This window comes from Apium graveolens, chromosome 1 (genome assembly GCF_009905375.1).
Source record: "Apium graveolens cultivar Ventura chromosome 1, ASM990537v1, whole genome shotgun sequence".
Lineage (NCBI taxonomy): Eukaryota > Viridiplantae > Streptophyta > Magnoliopsida > Apiales > Apiaceae > Apium > Apium graveolens.
The window spans coordinates 22,682,160-22,698,479 of NC_133647.1; the positions used below are offsets into that span (position 1 = coordinate 22,682,160).

The 16,320-nt window shown below is 36.6% G+C and overlaps 1 pseudogene; it reads right to left on the minus strand.

The window, feature by feature from the left end:
• Window positions 1-14,862: 14,862 nt before the first annotated feature.
• Window positions 14,863-14,961, minus strand: LOC141680564 (small nucleolar RNA R71; annotated as a pseudogene).
• Between the last annotated feature and the right edge of the window lie 1,359 nt (window positions 14,962-16,320).

Here is a 16,320-nt window from a genome sequence, read left to right on the forward strand (position 1 = left end):
TCCGAACACTTTGATTTTTCCCGGAAATCCACTAGATACGGAAAGAATTAAGTATAAGGTAACAGGATAAAAAAGATTTAAATTAAAGGATTATAAGAGAGGATCATAAAAGGATTATAATGTATTGAGAAAGGTTAAGGAAACCCAAGTAATAAGATCCCGGGTATGATCCCTCAAACGATAAACGAAAATGAAAGTTAAACGAACCGTATAAAAGATCAACGGTCATTAGGCAAACAATTAGGAAGTTAATCAAAGAGATTAGAGGGGATGATGTCATCCAACCAATGAGAAGAGGACAAAGAGGGGAGGATGACATCACATGATGACATAAGCATGACATAGGGAGGAAGGAGATGTGGTTGGTTTATAACCACACAAAGTCAAGGTTAGAAAGGTAATTACCCAAAAACAAATCAAAAACAACCAACCAAAGAATCAAATCAAAGCAAAAACACAAAAATCTCTCTTTCTTCCAAGCTTGCTCTCGGCTTTTCTTCTTTTTCAAAGAAGAAATTTTCAAAAATCAAGTTCCAAGCATTGTTAAATCACAAGGTAATTATCTAAGGTTCCTTGTACATAGATATGGATATCCTATAAGTTTAAGCTCCTTATTCCTTCACAATCTCTTCCAATAAATCAAGGAAGAAGATGGTGAATAGTAACCTTCAAGAAATAACTTTAGTTTTCTTGAATTTTTATGAAAGTTTAAGGTTATACAAGCAAGGATCAAAGTTCTTTAGGCATTCAAAGCTCTTGTGTTGTGTTAAGAAGCTTCAAAGAAGGTATAATCTCTTAACCAAGCTTTGTTATTGAATGTTAAGAGCATAATATGAGTATTCTAGTTCATGAGAGGCTTGATGGTTGTGTATGTAGAGATTAGTTGGTTTTGGGATGTTTTTGGAGTTGTAAATCTTGGTTGTTGATTAATGAACTTAAGTGTAGTTTAAATTCATGATAAAGAATAGTATAAATTGTTAATGTTGAGTTGTTGGGGCTGTTATCATAAAATATGGATGGAGTTTTGATTGGGTTGTGATTGTGGGTTGATTGTAAGATGATTTAGAGTGGTTTAAAATTGGGTAATCGCGTAAACATAGCCGTCATAATGCCCGATTTACCGTAGACTGTTTTTGTTCTTAAGATCATAACCCTTGAACTCACTGCTAGATTTTGACCATTGCCATGTTTAGAAAGTTCATGTTACGAGCTTCGTTTCGATATGTAGTTCGTTTGATTCCGATGTACGGTTTAGGAGAAACGACCGTTTTAAGTAACGACATTTCGCGACCGAACCATTACCCCTCGCCTTACTTTGAAACCTTGGTTAAAGACCTTAAAGGACTAATTGGAGTATGAAACAATTATGTTAAGTGGATTAGGCAGTTGGTAAGGCACTCGAGAAAGAATTGCTTTAAAACTCGTAATGGGTAATTTATTAAAAATGGTGGAGCCGAGGGTACTCGAGCGACTTAAGTAAATCGTTAAGCACGAAAGAGAACGTTAGGACTCTAAATGGTTAAAGTCTAGTTTCTTAAGCGACCGGGGTTTAATTCCGACTTATGTTATTGTTCATAGGTTATCGGACCCACTCTAAGCTTAAGTCTATCCGGGAGCACTCAGGCAAGTTTTCTACCCGTTATACTGTTGTTGTGATGTATATGTGTATATGCATGATCTTGTGATAAATGCATATTTGTTATTAGCAAATTCTTGCGATATATTGTAGCATGTGATATGGTATATATGCATGCATGTTTCGTATTCTTGTTTTATATATCTGTTGGTTCAAATGCTTATTCGTTGCATAATACCTATGCTAGAGATAAGCGGTATTTGCGTATACCCTTAGTATAGGGGATCAAATTGTGAACTTTTTCTAAAACCAGGAGGCGGGACTCCCGAGTATAATATATATTTATATATATATATATTGATATAGTTTTTAAAACTATTAATCGAATAAGGTTTATTCGATAACTTTATTTTATTTAATGAATATTATTACGAATATTCATTCGAGGGCTTATGACTCCTTTATTTTATTTAATGAATATTATTACGAATATTCATTCGAGGGCTTATGACTTCTTTATTTTATTAAATGAATATTATTTTGAATATTCATCCGAGGACTTATGACTCCTTTATTTTATTATCGAATATTATTTCGAATATTCATTCGAGGGCTTATGACTCAGCTTAATTTATTTATTGAATATTATTTGAATATTCATTTGAGGATCTATGACTCCGATTATTTGCTGAGATATATTCTTTATTTTATTAAAGAATAATGTTTCGATAATCAAACTTATTTTCGATTATTCAAATAAAGATAGTACTTTTGTATAAGTATATCTTTGATTATTTAATTTTCATTCAAGTAAGAGTTTTAAAACTTCTACTTCAATTATTTTTATAAAGATTATTCTTTATGGAAATATTATTTAAATAATAATATTCAGATATTTTCTAATATATCGGGACTGATTTATTTTAATAAATCAACAGTACTCCAAACATTCTTAAAAATGTTTTCGAGTCTTCAAAATGATTTTTAAAGTTAGAGTGGACCCCAAAACTCATTTTTTTTATATTTAAGATCTTCCTTTCAAAGGGGATTTAAATACTCGCTCAAAACCTGGGGGATCCAGCTCTATGGTGCATTTTACATTCGCAACGTGGTTGCTGTTTTGAGAAAACAAATGAATTGATTACTTACCCAACGTTCGGGAAGTAAGCCCATCTAATTGAGTCGGCATAAGCGACAGGCCGGGGTACGGTCTATCAAAGTGTAAGTGGCTGGGTGGCAGTCCATCAACGCGTAAGAGGCCGGGTGGCGGTCCAGCACAAGGTCCTTATGTGGCCAGGGTGATGACCGGTGGGGGATTCATCCATCTACTAGTAGAAAAGGTTACTTATTGGTATCTTTGCTTGATCAGCAAGATATCAGGTTTATGCCAAAATTTCTTTTCTTTCCAAATTCATTGGATATTGCAACTCTGTTTATACTTTACAAGACAGAGGTTTTCAGGAAATGTATGAGAGATATATATAGGTGTATATATATATCGGGACTTAATGAAGTATCTCGTAACTTCATTTCATTCAATAATATTTCAAAGATTGAATCTATTCAAGTATTATCTTGTAGTCTCATCTATGTGATGAACTTTTGAACTAATTATAACTTGAACGGTGGTAGTTCAAGTAGTATTTGGAAAAGATATAAGTATATTGGAGTATCTTGTAACTTCATCTTTTAAACTTATATCTAGTAAATGATTATCTTATGCATGACAAAGATTTTCAGAAAAACGTTGAGACAAGGTTAGATATATGAGATTGGCAACGGTATTTTTATACAGTTATACACTGGAACTCTGTGTATATTATGCATGGAAGAGGACTTCCAAGATTTTGAAAAGTATATATACATATATACTGAATATTTTGCGATTTGGTCGCCTTAAGATATCAACTTGGTTCATTTCTTCTTGACCAAGACTTTCATGAGTACTATGAGAATGCTCATATATTGTAAATCACTATACATATTATTTTGGTGGGCTTGTTGCTCACCCTTGCTTTCTTCTTTCATCACACAACATCAAATAGACAAGATGAACAGGACCAAGCTCCCAATTCGCGAGCGGATAGGAAACGTTCCGCAGTTTCCTATAGGCGTTGATGTCGATGTAGCTGAGGTAGGAACTACCAATAGGCTAGGATTTCAACTTTTGATGTATCCGATTATGTATATTTATGAATTGTAATAATGGCAAAGAAATGTAAATTTATTCAGAAACCTTTTTAAGGTGTATTGGCATATAATTGTGGAATAAAACGACTTGTGATTATTTTTGGATATTCATCTCTGAGACTATAACTTGTGGTGTGTGTGTTTATTGTGGGGTCACAGGACAGAGTAGTTGATTGTTTATTAAGATTGGGTGTTATTAAGGGAAATGGAACTCGTGACAACCCGGATCCCCGACCCCGGATTTGGGGGTGTTACAGGAGAACTCTGAGATATCGATAAACCAAAGTGAAGACATGAAGATGAGAGATCTCGACAAGCTAAATTCCCTTATAGAGAATTCAGAGACCTCTACAAGTCAAATCAACTATAGAGTAATGAGAGATCTCGATAAGCCAATATACTTATCGAGATGTCATGTTCTCTATATACCAAACTGGAGATCTCGAGGTAAAACTCAAAGTACAAAGTGCAGACCAGTTCAATATCCAAGATTAACAATGAACAAATAATCCAATCAGTTGGATTGACAAGTCTACAAAAAGCAGCTTGAAGAGTACAAGATCAAAGGCCAAGATTAACTGATAGAGTAAAGTCACAGGCATGCAAGATTGGCTAAGATACACTAAGCCAGAACTAGAAAGATTTAATTTCCAAAAATAGGGTTTAGTACATACTAATGCATGCTGTATAATAACCAGTGTTTTACTGTTCTATAAAGTAAACACTGGATGCTTTGTTTAAAGTAATAATTTATATAAGAAAAATCTTGTATTCTCTCAAGGAAGAAGCTAAGCTCTTTAGAAACAAAGATCCTAGAAATTTTGTAGCAAAACATTCTGAATTTTAATATAAAATTAAGTGAGTTTTAAAAGATTTGTGTTCACTGTTATTGCTCGTTTAATTTTAGTATAAACACATCTCACTGCAAGATTTAATTTACTTTTTTCATAACCATAAACACTTCAAGAAATGCATAAAAACTCAAAATCACATTCACCCCCCCCATGTGTAATTCATTATCTAACAAGATGCATCAAAGCAAAATCTGACAGTAAACAAATTCAAGATCTTGGAAGAATGAATACACAGAAAATCAGTAGCATCAAAATTCCTACTTTTGGTAAGACTAGCTACACTTTATGGAAGAAGAAAATGTTACATTTTATCAGGATGGCTAATCCACTATACATTCAGATTCTCAAAAATGGGCCTTTCACTCCTATGGTTAGAGTTGAGGAATCTATAGATGGAGACATGGTCATCCCATCCCATTATGCTCCTAAAGACCCTTCTGATTACACTGAGCCAGAGAAAGAAAAAGTTTCCCTAGATAGTGGCTTGCAGCTGATGTTGATAGAGTCACTTGACAATGTAATGTACAATAACATTGTCAACTGTGACACTCCTAAGCAGATCTGGGAAAAGATTGAAATACTCTGTGAAGGAACTGAGGAAGTTAGATCTAATCAAAGGAGGATACTGATTTCACAGTATGAGGGTTTCATGGTTAATCCAAAAGAAAGTATCACTGATGTGTTTGAAAGGTTTAACAAGCTGATAAATGACTTGTAGCTGCATGACAAATACTATAAAGCTGAAGAAGTGAACTTGAAGTTCTCGCTTACACTTCCTGATCATTTGGAACATAAATTTCAGCAATCAGAGAAGGGAGAGACTTGAGCAAAATAACTCTGGATGTTTTATATGGAATCTTAAAAATATATGAATTAGAAATGATTCAAAAGAAATCATTAAAAGCTGGTCAAGGGCATGTTGTAGATGGTTCAAGTGCTCTTATTGTTAATGAAAGCCAGACCTCTAATGATGAACCAAGATCCCATACTCCAGTTGCCTTAACATGTGAGCAAAGAAACAATGATTAACAGGAACAAGACATACTGGAATTGGAAGAAGATGAGTTCTACACCTTGGATGAACTTGATGAACTAGATCAATCAATGGACTATCTGGCAAAAAAGTTCTCTAACATTAGAGTAAAGAAGCCAAGATTTTTCAAGGGTAAAGGATAATCTTTCAACAAAGACAGCAGCTGGAAAGGAAAAGGGAAGTACACATCTGATAGCAAAACTGGTTACAAAACTGGATCTGTTGACAGATCAAAGATAAGGTGCTATAAGTGTGATGAGCTAGGCCATTTTACTACAGAATGCAGGAAACCCAAGAAAGCAAAGAAAGACAAAGCTTATCTTGAACTGGAAGCAAAGTATGAAGTTCTTCTGAAGAAATAGCAAAGCAAAGCTTATATTGCAGAGGGAAAGAGTTGAGATGATTATGATAATGATGAAGATGGGGAGGTTGGAAATTATGCACTAATGGCCTTGGAGCAAGGAGATTCATCCTCATCAAAAACACAGGTACCAACTCTTACCACCATTGATTTAAATATGAATCAATTTAAGGAAAATGTAGAAAAGATGCGCATAGAATTTTTTCACATTCATACAAGTATGGTTTCTGCAAATGAAGAAGTTAGCAGACTGACAAAGATAAATGAGAAGCTTGTAAATGAAAAACAAGAAACTGAATTGTTGCTGGTAGAGATTGAAGCAGTGCTAAGGGAGAAGCTAGAAAAGAATGAAGTCAAGTTGAAATCCTTCAGGAGTGCATCTGAGTTGGTTGGAGAATACCATGAGAAGAACAAGCCATGTGCTAATATTGCTATTGGTCTTGATTATGATGCTTTGAACAACAAGAAGAAAAATGTAGGTGAAAAAGGAAAAGCTAATGAAAATGAAAATGTTCCAGCTATGCTCAAAAAGGTTGGTTCACCGGTGTTCAAAGCATGTGAAGTAAATTTCAGTGAAGAAGAGTTGATCATAAAGCAAGAAATTACTGATGATAACAATGAGAAAAAGAATGCAGAGACAATTCCAAATTTCAAAGATGAAAAGAAGCCCAAGGTCAACCAGGATTCCAAGACACCTGTCAAGGAAATCAAAACTGAAGATGCAAGAAAGAAGAAGAAGAATAGAAATGGGAAAATTGGGAACAAAAGCAACAATTTTGCTTATATTGCAGATGCTCCAAGAAAGAAATGTGAAAACTGTGGCTCTGTAAATCACCTAACACACCTTTGTAAAAAGGCTGTTATCAAGCCAGCAGAAGGAGCTTGCAAGTATAATGAAGCCAATGCAAATGATCCCTATTCATTTTGTGATAAGTTTGACTGCATTCCCTATAACTTAAAAGTAATGAAAAGCTGTCAGAAGATGAGAGTAGATCTCAAAGAAGTCAGTATTGGATCTACAGCTGCAAGGGAAAATGCATAAACAACTATGAATGCTATTCTTTCTAAGACTTCTAACTCTACTTCTGCTAAATCAGTTAACAAGAAGAAAGTACCCAGCACTGCTTGGGTGGCTAAACACACTTAAAACTCATTGTGTGAAGGGCAAAATGAAGAAGGTCATATAGATCATAGAAAGTGGATGCTCCAGGCATATGGTAGGTGATAAAGCCCTGCTATCACAGTTTGAGGAAAAGGCTAGCCCTTTGGTGACCTTTGGAGACAACAACAAAGGATTCATAATGGGATATGCAAGATTGTTTCTAGAAATATTATCATTGATGATGTAGCATTAGTTGCTGGTCTTAAAGTAAATCTTCTCAGTGTCAGCCAGTTTGCAGACAAAGGGTTTAAAGTTCTATTTGACAAAGAAGAATGTATCTTCATCAGGAAGAAAACCAATGAAGTTGCTCTAAAAGGAGCAAGGAAAGGAAGCTTGTTTGTTGCAGACTTGGACTCAACAAATGAGGATGGAATCTGTTGCTTCTACACCAAGGCCTCCATAGAGCAAAGCAAGTTGTGGCATAAGAAACTCTCACATCTAAATTACAAGGAAATCAACACTCTGGTCAAGAAAGAGTTAGTGAGAGACATACCAAAATTATAGTTTGCTCAAATTGAAGTCTGTGAAGCCTGTCAGAAAGGAAAAATGAAAAGATCAAGTCACAAGTCAAAAACTATGAATTCCATAAGTGCACCATTGCAACTTATTCACATGGATTGTTTGGGCCAGTTAATGTCTTGTCAATTTCAAGAAACAAATATGCACTTGTGATGGTGGATGATTTTTCAAGATATACTTGGGTAGAATTCATGCACTCTAAAGATGAAACTTGTTATTCTCAAACAATACAACAAGAATTACAGAAGGGGTGGGGGGTTGAATGTAATTTTGGCTTCTTTTTAAGACTTTAAAAATGTTCTAACTTAATATATATAACATTGTTTGATTTGCAGTAATGCGGAATGGAAGAATAATAGAAATCAAAACACTAAGTAATAAAACACAAAGCTTTAAAACTTTATGATGGATTTGAATTTATCCACCAGATATATATATATATATATATATATATATATATATATATATATATCAGATTGAGAACTCTGTGATGCTTTGAATAACACACAGCTGCTTTATAAGTGAACAAACAAACTTACAGAGAAATTCTTAACAAATACAGCCTTATCTATTTTTCTGGAAAATAAGCTTACTCAGTTACTTGTTCTACTTGCTACTCTTGGTTTATATATCACCAAGTTACATGATAGTAAGACAAGACAATAAAACAAAAATGAATCTAGTCTAATATAATGCTGCTACATTACTCCATCCAGCATCTTTGAATATCTTCACATTTGAATGGAAATGGTAATGCTTCTTTGTTCTCAAAATCCTGCTTAACAGGATGCCACATTCCTTTTGCAAACACCCGACGCATGTGACTATATTATCACTAGCAACAGCTATTTTGAATATGATCATCCATCGGGATTATGTTGAACATCCGTCGAGATTATGTTGATCATCCGTCGGGAGCCTTGTAGATCATCCGTCGGGAGTCTATCTGTCACTTGACTCCATTTCACTAATACAGAATTACAAGACATCTCATATTTACAATTAGCCAACCAATTTTGTATATCAATCTAGTAGTCAACATGACTTAGAGAATCCTACAAAATCTACTAGACTAAAATATTGTTGTTTGCAGAAAAGTGCTACAATACTTATTGTTACATAAGCTACACTCTCGATGGATGTTCAGTGTCTCATCCATCGGGACTATAAATATCATCCGTCAGGACTAAAATAAAACATTCGTCGGAAGCTAAAAAGACACTAAGTTAAATCTACTAAGGTGTTTTGTTTAACTTATCATCAAGTTCACAATATATTCCTGACAATCTCCCCCAATTTATGTCTACTGGAATTGTAGCCATAAATTAAGAGAAACTTGATGATAACAAAACACCCTAAATATACAGATTGAAATGATAGTAGATGAAACTAGTAAGTGCTACAAATTTATTGAATATTGAACAAAGTAAAAGTGTACAAGAGTTCTAACAATCATTATCAAGGTGCTCCTCTAGTCTGAGCAGATGATTCCTATTTCCTTGATTGTATGGATTTCTTCCCAATCTTCTTCTTATTTTCTTCTATTTGATTATGGAGTTGTCTGTGGAATTCAAGTTCTTCAATATCTGATAGATCCAGCTTTTCTTATATTTCCAATAGAGTCTCACTGCTAGAGATACTCAGTTGGTCATCCAGTCTGAAGAATCTTCTAACACCTTTGTCATCCATGAATTCCATCAGCCAATAAGGCCTCAAATGCACTCTATTTCCTGTGAAGGGAATTGATAGAGTCTGTGGGAGTGCATCCTTGGCTTTATTACTCCTTAGATCTTCTATCTTCTTTAGGACCAATTTCCTTGTAGCTTTCTTGAAGAATCCTGTGAAGAGGCCATGTGATTTTTTTCCCTCCCTTGTACTTGAACACCAGTCTTTCAGGAAGATTTCTGTGAGCATCAATTGCTCTCACTTCTTCTAGTTCATCTATGTAGAGATTAATCTCTGAAAATTCTTTGATATCACAGATGTATAGAAGATCTCCCTTGTTGACAGTTGGTTGAGCTTTGGCTAGGGCTTTGGTTCTGAAACTCACTGGCTTGACCTTCTTGATTGCTCTAGACTTTGTTTTCTTTGGCTTGTTGAAGATAAGTATATTGAGTTCAAGAATTGGAAAACTTTCCCAGTATATTGGCTCATCCTTGGGAATTATAGGCTCACTATGAAAGTTCTTTTTTGGATCCACCTTGAATTCCTCATGCACCACTGAGGGTTTGGATGTTTGAGTTGTAGAAGTAGACTGGTTGGGAATGTAATCTTCCAATTCCTCATCACTGAAGTCCAATTATCTCTTGATTCTTTGCTTGTATCTTGGTTTCTTTGTCTGTTGAGGATCATTGAGCATTTTCTGATCTTGAGCTCCAGTAATCACATGTGGTTTCTCAGAAATCTCAGTTGTTGTTTTCACAGCTTGAACTTTGGCAAAGATAACAGCTTATTTCTTCTTCTTTTGAGTTTTTTAGCATCTAAAGCAGCCTGCTTCTTTTCTTACTTGATTCTTTCTTTTCTTCCTTCTCGGCTTCTGCAAATTGAGGGTGTCCAGCAACCACAGAGATTTTTTTACCATTTATATAGATCTTGGAAATTCTTCTTTTCAGCACTGAATCAGTTGGATCTTTAATGAATGCAATGGACCTTGCCAACAGCTTCTTTTCATCTGGCCTTGAAGTTTTAAATATAAGATCCACATGATTTTTGTCTGATGACTTTGGATAGTTTTTCTTAGGCTTCAAAACTAGATTGGCCTTTGGAGACTTTATGCATGAAGGTTGGCCCTTTTCTAAGCTACCTAGACTCATTTCTTTCACAGAGATTTATTTGACTTGAGAGTGATGATAAAAAGTCTTGTCTGGTTTCTCAATTGGCCCAAATTTCCTTGTAATTTCTTTATCTATTTTCCTCCATTTGTCATCCAATTCCTTCTCAACAGTTGTAACATCAAGCTTCTTGAAATTTGACTGTGAATCCAGCTTAGCAGCTGCTATTTGGATCACATCAATATTGTCCAATACTGGTGGCTTTGGTAAAGTAATTTCTGGAACTATTACTTGACTGATTTGAACATTCATCACATTCTCCCCTTACTGAGTTCCTCTCCTTGCCTAATGGGGATAATTGAATCTTTCTCCCTCTTTTTGTTATCATCAAGTATAGTGGAGGTAGAAGTCTGTGCACCCACCAGCTTTTGAAGCAACTGAGTTTTTCGTGCTTGATGTAAATGAATAGCTGTGAGAGAGGCTTCTACTGCTTTCAGTCTTGCATCCAGGGAATCCACTTTGGTTGCAAGATTAGAATTCTTCCTTAACTATCTGTTGATGTCAAACATTGTTGTATTTGGAAATTTAGCATCCAATCTTTCAGAGACATCCTTCTTTACTTGGTCAATCTCTGTTTTGATTAAAGTGACATCCATATTATGTTGAAGAGATTGTATTTGATGTAGTTGTAGAGAGTTGAGGTGTGCCTGTAGAAGCTTCTTGGTGCTAGCATTAGTGGTAGCTTGAAGAGCAGTCTGTGTCTGTTGAATGATATGAAAGAGAGTGGACTTGAAATGATGTTCATTATAATCTTTAGAAAATGCCCAAGCTGGTATGCTAGATCTGGAGCTAGGGACTTCTTCTCCCCCATGCCCATTGGCTCTTATTCATCATCATCTTCATCTCCAAAGAACTCTTCAGAATTACCAGTTCCATAATCAACATCATCACCAGCTGTAGATGGCATGGCTGTGATGGCTTCTTTTGCTCTTTGCATTGAAGCAATTGTATGCACCAAGTTTAGCATCCTTTCTATAGCCTCGTTGTCCTGTTCAGCTAGAACTTGATATGTTGACACATGGTGAGTAAATGCCTCAGCTTCAAAAGAAACAGAGTCTAAAACATCTTGATATTCTTGCTGAATTAGCTGTCTCTTGTCAGCCTCATTGACATCCATTAACTCACTTATAATGGGCTCTTCCCATTCAGCTGTACCCGTTTTTCTCTCATTTTCTCTCTGTTCTTGCATCAAGGGCTCCCCTTGGCCACCACCCTCACACCCTCACCTTCACCTACTAAGGTGGAACTCCTCTCACTCTCTTTTACCAGCCTGGAAGAAATAACCTGCATGAATTCTCTCTTTTCCTCTCCTTTTGCCTGAGAGCAACTCAGCCTCTCACTCAATTCACTCCCTTCCCTCAGTCCTAAGAGTGATTGTACAACTACTAACTCATCTGCACTTGTAACAATTGTTGAAATTTCAGTGTGTGTGGTGAGTACCGACGGATGAGGAACATCCATCGGGGTATTAGTTAGGATAGCCGACGGATGACTGCTGTTAGGCACATCCGTCGGGATACAATCACTAACCGACGGATGAATAATATCCACCGAAATAGAAGAAATGATAGAGTTTGGAGTGGAAACTATTGTAGACTCTGTGCATATTGATGATAATTTGGGCACAGATGTCTCAACAGTTCCAGAAAGAATTGGCAAGTGAGCCAACGAATCATCTAAAATATGATGCTCACTTGTACTAGATTTTTGCTTCTCCAACAGAGTTAAAGAAGGAGAATCAGGGATTGATGTGTTGATCATATCCACTTCCAGAGAATTTGTGGGAGAGTTTGGTGTTTGTGGTGCTTCTATGACTAAAGATTTTGGTTATGACTCCACATTTATTGGAGCCACATCAAACTAAATTTAAGATGGTGAAGTGACTGAGTCTTTAGCTTCAGTTTGCACTGTGTGTGTTCCCTGTGCATTCCCAATGGTTTTAGATCTCTTCTTTCTGGCATAAGTTTGGGGTGAGCTTGTGTCCCTTACCCTCTTGGGCTATGCTCCTAGTTGTGAGCTTGTTTCAATAGTAATATCCTTTTGGGAGGATGAAACTAGAGTTGTGCTTATTTCCTTATTAATCACCACCGTTTGTTGGGAAACTCTGGTGTGGCTAGGCTTGGGTACACTCACCTCTCCATCCTTATCTTTGGGGTTTCTTTGATGTTTACCCTGTCCCTCACATATCTTACCACCCTTCACACTCCCCTCTTTAGTTTTGGTAGATTTTACAACTGATTTCTTTTGGAAGAAATGTTGAGTGGTATTTATGACACTTTATAATTCTCTATTAAGCTTTGAATTGATGCGTTTGTATTCAAGTTGTTAAGTGTTTTAACGTGTTTTCTAGTGTTTTTGCATTTCAGGCATTATCTAGGTAATCAGGTGAATTAGCATTGTTTGATGCTAATTTGGTGTCAAGGTGGTGTTGGAATAAAAGCTCGTGGAAAGCCGACTCGAAGTAGCAAAGAAAATGAGAAATCTGAAGTTTTTTCCAGAGTTACAGCGCGCCCGCGCTGGTCAAGCGCGCGGCCGCGCCAGGATGTCAGAAAGGCAGCGCGCCCGCACTGCGATAGCGCGCGGCCATGCCGATGCGAATTCAAAAAATCCTGATTCTATTATAATTACAATTGGAGGACTTCTGGATTGTATGGGGCTGCTATATATATTCAAATAAAGGACGTTTTCAAGGGAGAGACGTACCAGAGTGCAAGGAGAGCCGTATGAAGACCATTTTAGCACGGATTCAACGAAGACGAATAAGATATTGTTTTTACTTGTGAATCTTTGTTCTAAGTTGTAACTTGGATGCTAGTTTTCTTATTTGTGAACCTTACTCTTGTTTCGTACTTGGTTTTGTTTATTCGTTATAAAGACTACGTTTGTTATACCATGTTTTCATCGGAACTCATGTTGATGATGAGTCCGATTATGGGCTAATCATTATCGTGGGGTTCTAACGGATTTATTTATGGATTTCTTTAGTTAATTTGTTTCGATGCCTTAGTGTGTGGTGATTGTATGATAACCTAGTATTGGTTGTGTGTATTCGTCTTATGAGCGTCGTTAACTTATTAGATAGCGTGTTAATCTTTCATGAAGTGACAATAAATATAAGGATTTAGAACTTGCCATGCTAACATAGGTTCATGTGTTATTGTTATGCATGATTCGTAGGTAATTTTAACCATCTTACTTGCCCTATGTAATCAAGATAGATAACTTGTGCTGAAACCTTTATGTTAACAAATTCTATAGACATATAGGGTCTCAATATAATTGGTGTCTGTTCAGCTTCTATCACTTTTGTAGATGTCTGATAGTATGTTATTCGTGCAGCGAAAGTTGGCGTTTAGCAGTTCCGTGTTATCTGATTAGTGTCATCACCATTGCATGCTAAGGTTAAGAACAATAAGGCTATTGAATGAAGTATTTAATGAAGTTAGAATCCCATTTTTGTCTCATATAATATACAACCCTCTTTATTCTCTTAGTTATAATTGTTAGTTTAATTCTTATTTATAAACAACCTGAATTTGTTATCGTCTTAGCATTGAATAATAACCATACATTGTTGCTTAAGTGCATAAATTAAATAGTTAACCAAAGCCAGTCTCTGTGGGAACGAATCTGATTTATATCTTATACTACTTGCGAACTCGTATACTTGCGTGTAATTTAGTGTGTGTTTAGCGACTAACAAGTTTTTGGCGCCGCTGCTAGGGACTGCAGTGTTAATTTTTAGTTTATGTATTTTCCATCAGTGGTCGTTAAAGTTCATTGACTCCGACATTGTTACTTATCGGTGTATGCATACACGTTTACGTACTCGTAAGAGAATTCTAGATAAAGCCGATGAAGAAGTTGTGGTGGTTCGAAAGAAAGTTTTCGAAGAAGAAAAGAAGGTAGAAGAAGAAGAGAAAGTCGAAGAACCAGTTTTAGTAGTGATGGGAGATCAAGTAGAAAATCCTAAGGCTTTGATGAATTATTCTCAGCCTAAGATCAATGACATTCAGTCAAGCATCATCAGGCCAGCCATCAGGGCTAACACTTTTGAGATCAAGTCAAGCACAATTCAGATGATATAAAACTCAGTTCAGTGTGGGGGTTCTCCTATTGAAGACCCAACATGCACATTAGGGATTTTATCGAGATCTGTAACACTTTCAAGTTCAATGATGTGACTGAAGATGCAATCAAGTTGCGACTCTTCCTATTCTCTCTGAGGGACAAAGCTAAGTGCTGGTTACATTCTCTACCAGCAGGGTCTATCACCACTTGGGAAGATCTTGCTCAAAAGTTTCTCACTAAATTCTTCCCTATGGCGAAGACTACTGCAATCAGGAATGCTCTTACTCAGTTTGCTCAACAAACTGGAGAATCTCTGTGTGAGGCGATATAAGGAGATGCTAAGGAAGTGCCCACACCATGGCATGCCTGATTGGATGATTATTAACTATTTCTACAATGATTTGGGTGCTACTTCTAGACCCATGCTTGATACAGCATCAGGAGGAGCCTTGTGGGCTAAGAGCTATGATGAAGCTTATGAATTGATTGAACTGATGGCTGCTAATAAGTACCAGAATCTTACCCAGAGACTGACTCAGGGAAAAATAGCAGGAATTCTGGAGTTGGATGCAGCAACTGCTAGCTGTCCAACTTAAGACTTTGACGATGAAGGTGGACACTTTGGCTAATCATGGGGTTAATCAAATCACTAATGTCTGTGAGCTTTATGCTGGTGCCCATAAGATTGATCAGTGCGCAATTTCTAGTGAATCAGCTCAGTTCGTGAGCAACTTTCAGCGTTCGCAGCAACCTGTGCCAGCTACTTATCATCCCAACAACCGCAATCATCCTAATTTCAGTTGGAGTAACGCTCAGAATGCGGTTCAACAGCCCTATCAGTAGTATCCAGCTAAGCAGTACAACCCTCCTGGTTTTTAAAAACCATAATATGCACCAAGACAACAACTTCAGCTGCAACAAGCTAATGAAAAATCTGAACTAGAGGAGTTGAAGCTTATGTGCAAGAGTTGAGCTGTTTCTATCAAGACCTTGGAAAATCAAATTGGGCAAATTGCCAATGCCAGGAAGGAAGGAAGCTAAGGAGCAGGTAAAGGAAATCCCTTTGAGGTCTGAAAAGGTTGCGAATCCCAAACAAACTCAAGCATTGACTGAAGAAGTTGGGGCTCAGAAAGAAGTAGAGCAACTGTAAGAAGAAGTGGAACCAAGGAAGACTACTATTGAGCACACTCCTTCTGAGGGTAATACAGGGGAGAAACAGATCTATCCTCCACCGCCTTTTCCTAAGCGGCTGTAGAAGAAAAAGCTAGCAAGTAATTTAAGAAGTTTCTGGAGGTGTTCAAGGAACTTCATATCAATATACCTTTCGCTGAGGCTCTTGAGCAGATGCCTAGTTATGCAAAGTTTATGAAAGGTATTCATTCTCGAAAAGTGAAACTAGATGATTTAGAGATAGTCGCTCTCACGGAGGAATGCAGTGCTGTACTGCAACAGAAGTTGCCTCCGAAGCTTAAAGATCAAGGAAGCTTCACTATTCCGTGTACTATTGGAAAAGTGTCTTTTGATAGATGCTTATGTGAATTGGGAGCTAGCATCAATCTGATGCCTTTGTCAATCTTCAAGTAGTTGGAATTATCCAAAACCAACTTATATGACTTTGCAATTGGCCGACCGTTCTATTACATATCCGCGAGGTATTGTGGAGGATGTCTTGGTCAAGGTTGATAAACTCATCTTCCCTGCTGATTTCGTTATTCTTGATTTT